This window comes from Cavia porcellus, unplaced genomic scaffold, assembly GCF_034190915.1.
Source record: "Cavia porcellus strain 051 isolate PalLab524CR breed Dunkin Hartley unplaced genomic scaffold, mCavPor4.1 scaffold_6, whole genome shotgun sequence".
Taxonomy (NCBI): Eukaryota; Metazoa; Chordata; class Mammalia; order Rodentia; family Caviidae; genus Cavia; species Cavia porcellus.
Window position 1 is genome coordinate 60,007,505 of NW_026947489.1, and position 6,091 is coordinate 60,013,595.

The following is a 6,091-nucleotide window of genomic DNA, read 5'->3' on the forward strand; positions in this document are numbered from 1 at the left end:
CCCTGAGTCCTCCTGGCAAATCCTTATCTTGCAGGGCAGGGCTGTCCAGGGAGCCGGTGCTGATGGCCTGGCACTACTCCTGGCCCGAAGTCCAGGCAGCTTCCTGGGGTTTATTTGGGCACCTTTCTCACCTTCACCTTCCAAACTGCGGCCCCTGGTGAGGGCTGCTGGCTTTCCAGCCTGGTTCCCTTCCAGATGGAGCTGGAGGGAGGATTTGCTGGGAGGATTATGGGGCACAGTGGGAAGGAGTCAAATATTGCTATCTTTGTATTTTGGGATTTTATTTCTCCTGCACACCCCGCAAACTGATCCCCTTCTCACCCTCCTCCCGGTATCATTTCTCTTTGAAATGTCATGAACTTGGCGCTTTCAGACCAAATCGCCCGGCTCAGGCCCGAGACAATGGAATTGTCAGAGGGCCAGCACAGTGCTTTTTCTGCATGTTCACGGAGCGTTAAGCCTTTATCCCACAAAACGGCTGTCTGACCAGGTCAGACAAAAGCCAACTTCCATCTTCTGCTTCCAGGGCATCTGGGGCAAAGCCTGGTATACAGTAGTGCGGTGCCCAGTGGAGAGGGGATGCCGGTTGGGCAGGCCGGGTAGCCCAGGTCATCACCATACCCCTTGAGGTCCCTATCTCTGAGTGTTTGGGGCCTGGGCCTCACTTAACCCCACAGGCTTCCCGGGATTAAGCCCAGCTTCAGTCCGTGTCTTCTCTGACTAGCTCTAGACATCTGGGGATTTTTGGACTCAGTGCCCCCTCACTACCCACCCTGAGCACCCAGACTCTCTCCCAGCTCTCTGAACCCAGTGTGCAATAGTACAAGCATGCAAGCGCTTTTGCAAGCCTGGCTACAGTCCCCGGAGTACAGACGGGACCCAGCTTTGGGCCCTGGCTGCACATTGAATGTCCACGCATGCTACTCATCGGTCCAGGGAGGTCCTGGGTGGGACCTCGTCCCTCAGATGCCCCTTTCCACTCAGGATTTCAGAGACTGGAGCTCTCTCTGGCTGCTGAATTGTTCTGCATCCTCCAGCCTAGGTAGCCATGAATGGACACAAGTGTTCCTGTCTGGTGTTAGACCTGATGAGTGGGTGTGGATGGGGATTCTGGGCAGCAGGTAAGGGCTCCAGGGACTGCCGTCTGGGAGAAGGGAGGCAGGGATGTTCTTTGTCCCCCATCCTGTGATTGCAGTCTGGATGGAAACCTGGGGCTGAGGCTCCCTTCCAAAGCAAGGTTCCTTGGCACAGACTCTGGGGCTGGTGGTGGGAGTGGCAGGACGTGGAGGGGTTGTTTCCATCTCTAGGATGGAATGACATCTTTGGAACAGCTCTTCTTCTTTCCCTCTCTCCCTTCCTCCTTCCTTCCTTCTTTGTTTCTCTATTTTTCTCTCCTCCTCCTCCTTCTTTCTTTTTCTCCTTTTTTCTTTCTACCTTCCCTCCCTCCCTCTTTTCTGTCTTCCCTCTTTCCTTTTTTCCTACTCTTTTTCTTCCTCTGTCCTCCTATCCCTCTCTCTCCCTTCCCTTCTTCCTGCTTTTTTCTCTTTCTTTCTTTCTTTCTTTCTTTCTTTCTTTCTTTCTTTCTTTCTTTCTTTCTTCTTACCTACTCCTGATCAAGCTCATTTTGTTCGCTGGGTGGGCATCGAGTCCCCTTCTACCCAAGGCCAATGCTATCTTGCGTGGGGAGAGAGGAATAAAGAAAATAACATAGGAGGCAACTTACATTTTTTAAATGACCCAAGGACCTTAAACTAAAGCAAAAATATTTCTCTAAGTGAAACAAAACCAAGGACACCTAGACTGCGTTGGAGAGGAAGTTGGGAGGCTGTTGGGGGCTCTCTGGGTGGCTGTTTATATTTTTAAAAAATTTATTATGGTAAAATCTACATTGCTTTAAATCCCTTCACACACGCTTGTCCCACCATCCCACCCCTTTCTGCAGCAGCTCTGGAGTCCTCTCTTGTGAGGGTCGGTAGCTGCGTTATCTTGGCTGCCTAGATGTCCTAAATCAATTCAGAAGGTCTCCCATTGGTGGTGTGTGAGGTGCGTGAGGACATGGCATTGTGTTTTATGGGCCCGCCTTTCTGCTGGGTGGTGCTTGGTGGCAGCAGTCACTGTATTTTTTGTCACACTTTATGAAGACACTTCAAGGCTGCTGCAGGAAGTGGCAGGAACGATGGGATGAGTGTGTTGGAAGTGAGAGGGATGTTTTGAGGGAATTACAGTGATAAATATTTTAAAAATTCAAACACTCACCATAATGGCCAGGGGTTTAGCTCAGTGACATAAGCACCTGCCTGGCAAGCACAAGACCATGAGTTTGGTCCCTGGTACCAAAACAAACAAAAACCACTCACCATATATTTTCATCATGCCTTATTTTATTCAGGCTCTGTCATTAAGAACTTGGGTGCTGGCTGGAAGCCTGGGTCAGCTTGCCCAGGTGGGCACAGAGCGGGCACAGTAGGGCCTCCAGCCTCTGGAGGACACAGCACTGGATTGGTCCAACGCTTCTGCAGTGCACACACAGGAGTGACAGGGTAGGCCACAGTGACAAGGACTCAAGTCCCCTGCCTCCTGGGTCCCTGTTCTCCCTGGTCTTCTACTCTCTGTAGTGTGGGTGCTGCCTGGCTGCTGGACTGGCCCCCTCCAATGCTGTGGTCCCTAGGGATGACCTGGCACCAGTGTTTCCTGTCTGTGCACAGCCTGGGGCTGCAAGAATGGTTAGCCCAGGTTGGAGGAGCACCTCTCACCTGCCTCAGGGTTGTGGGGATACGAGTGTGGGGAGGACCTGCCTCTCTTCCCAGGCTCCTTAGCTGAGAGCAGCAGCATCACAAGACCCCAGGGGCAGGCACATTTTCCTGTGCATAGTGGCACCCTGGGTTCCTGAGGATACCAGCTTCTCCCCACGGCCTCCTGAAAGTGAGTGATCACAGGAACCCCAGGACTGCACACCTGAGCAGCAGCTCCACTGCCTGTTTGCTGCTCAGTGACAATCAAGCATCCTGTTCCCTGATCAGGCAGTGGAGGAGCGGGCACTGTGCTGATCAGTGTCCAACCTCATGCCCACTTCTTGTATGTGTAAGATTCAGAGCCAGCGTGGCTGTCCTGCATCTGTTTTATCTACAGACAGGAAAGCCATGCTCCATCCTAAGCTCTCACCAGGGCTGAGGACCACACTGGTGCTGGGACATCAAGCCTGCTCCATGAACAAAACAGCCCCTGCTGGCTGCTGCTTCCTGGAGTTCCCAGAGTGATTCTATTGGCATCAGAGGTAGAACTCACTGGCATAGCTGGGGGTTACCACCCCAGAAACTACCCTGACTCAAGGAAACCAACTCCCCTCAAAGCCTAGGTGGTCCCAGACACCTAAGGACAAGGAGAAAGCCAGCTACAAGTCTCCCCACTACCACCACCACCACCACTTCCAAAGTCTCTATGAGTTTGTTTTTTTAAGTACTCAAAGCCATAAAAGCTAAGCTTCCTTTCTGGGAACCAGGGTCCATTTCCACCCCTCCCCAGCCTCCTCCAAGCATAGGGTGGGGCAGTGCCCACTCCAGAGAGTCCAGTCCTTGGCCATGCCAAGAAGCTTTTCCTTGTGGAACCCCCTACCCAACCTGCCAGAGGCTCTGTTTCTTGCTTCTGAGGCCTCTGGCAGACAAGGCCTCTCGTGGGGCTGCATACAGTAGGTGTTTAAAGAAGGGAATGACTTATCCCTATTGTCCCTCCACAGCACAAAGGAACTCATGACTGATTGAAGCTCTTGCCAAGAAGCTGTGCTCCAAGGATGTACACATCAATTCAAAACAGCCTTTCAGCCTCAGGAGCGAGGGCAGGAGGATCATGTGCTGGAGGCTGACTTGGGCTTCATAGTGAGTTCCAGAACAGGCTGGAAGACCCTGCCTCAAAACAATAAAAACAGGAACAGAAATCTTGCTGCAATGTGGAAGGAGATGTGAACCCATTCCAGAGTTCCAGTTGGTACATGTTAGAGCCATGTCCTGTGTGGTGGTGGTGCAGGGGAGCAAGTGGACACCTGGCTGGGTTACCGAGCTCACCTGAGTGGGCAGGTGACCTCACGCTCACTGACAGAGTTCAGCCCCACACCGTGTGCTTGCACCTCAGGTTGGGCACCTACCTAAGCAGGGAGCCTCGCCTCCCACCAGCCTTGCTAGGCTTTCTCCACCTTAGAAAAAGCAGATACTCTTTCCTGCCTTGTTGGACCCTCACACAGTGACCTGGCCTTGGTGGGACGCTACACCTGGTTTTATGCAGGCCTCACTATGGGCCAGACATCTTCACAAAAGGCGTGGTGCTATGACCACGTACTCGGGACCTCCCACCATCGCACACCCTTTCCACCTGCTCCTTCCTTATCTCATTCTCAGGGAAGTGGTGTCTTGCTATCCCAGCAGGAAAGGGATGGCTAGAGCCCCAGGTGCATATCTGGATCTGCTCTGCTGTTGCTAGGGACCAGAGACTGTCACAGAGCCAAGACAGGGTTTTGGTGCCTGGGAGAGGGGGTGTGGCCACTTCTGCCCTGTCCTAGCCCTGTGGGACCGTGTGTGGCAGGTCCCTGGGCAGCATGCACACAGTGGGAGCACCTATGCTGTCATCAGCAGCAGGTACCCTGCAGAGCTCAGGAGCTGGCCAGGCAGGGCTGCAGGTGGGCATCTTCCTGCTTACCTATCCTCTCTCTGGCAGGCTTTCATCAGGTAAGAGGACAGACCTGCTTGGGGCTCAAGCCAGGCTGAGGGATGGGGTCAAACACCAGCTCATTCCAAGGCTGTCTCGCTCCGAGAAGCTGGCCTGTGGTGTTTATTGCTGAGCCGGTACCTTCTGTCATGACCAGAGGAGCCAATTCAATTCCGATACATCTGTTTACCCTCACAACAACCCCTCTACTCTATACCACAGTGCCTTCCTACAGCAGATGCTCTGAGATTATGAAAAGCCTTTTAGTCTGAGGTTCTTGTGGTCAAGTGGCCATAGGAGGAGAAAGTGTTAGTTTGTCTGAAAAATGAAATAAGATTTTACAAAGACAAAGATGGGCCAGCGTTGCTCAGGGGGAGCTCGAATCCAAGGGAAATTTGGAATCTCATGAGGGTCTGCTCTGTGGCTCCAGGGGTAAAATCAGATACCCATCAACACAGTCAGTTTCCAGCAGATGAGACAAGGTCACTGGTGGTCCAGTGAGTTAGGGATGTGTGCTGTTCTCACCCTTCTGACTGCTCTCAACCATCCACAGGCCGTGCCGTGAGTCCTGCCAGAAAATGTTAGTGTCCAGGTAAGAAGAAAATCCAGCTGCAGGAAACAGTAAGGAAGGACTCCGATGGCCCCTCCCCAGGTCTTCCAGGTCCCTGTCAGTAGTAGCAGCGGCAGCTTCAATGTTTCCCCGACAGGGGATGGACTGCTGCACTGCTATGTCAAGCCAAGCACAGTCTGCAGCCCAGTTCCCAGCTCCTATTCCCAGCTGAGTCTCCCTCTAGCTGCATCTGTGGGAAGACCACCATGTGCCCTGTATCCCCAGGGGGACAGTAGCACCCTGGAGGATGCAGCTGACCAGGTAGACTGTGGGGTGAGTAGCAGAGGATGAGCCTGGGGCCCTGGCTCAAATGGGAGACACTTGACAACACAGGACACAACACTTCCCATTTTACGAGGGGAGCCCGGGAAGGAAGTCACATGGCTAGGTTACCTACTAGAAAGGCACAGGGCAGAATCAGTTGCAGCTTCCTCAGCCATGCCTTCCCACCACGCTGTTTCTGGGTTGAAGCTAACCATGGACTGAACTCACAGAATTATAGGCCAAATAAATATTTTCTTCAGGTCGTGGGTGTCAGTATTTAACCTAGGGGCAGAAGACTGACAAAGACAGGTGCCAGGCCTGGGGCCTCCATTGCCACGGTCAATTCGGTCTCCTTCAAAGAACCTGCAGGGCCTACACGTAGGCTCCCCCATAACATATAGGAGGCCCCACATCATAGACAATGCCAGGCATATACACCCTCATTCAGAGAATGTGCCAGATACATAGAAAGCCACTTTCAAAGAACAGCCTCCTCCATAGAGCACACCATGCCCAAATACA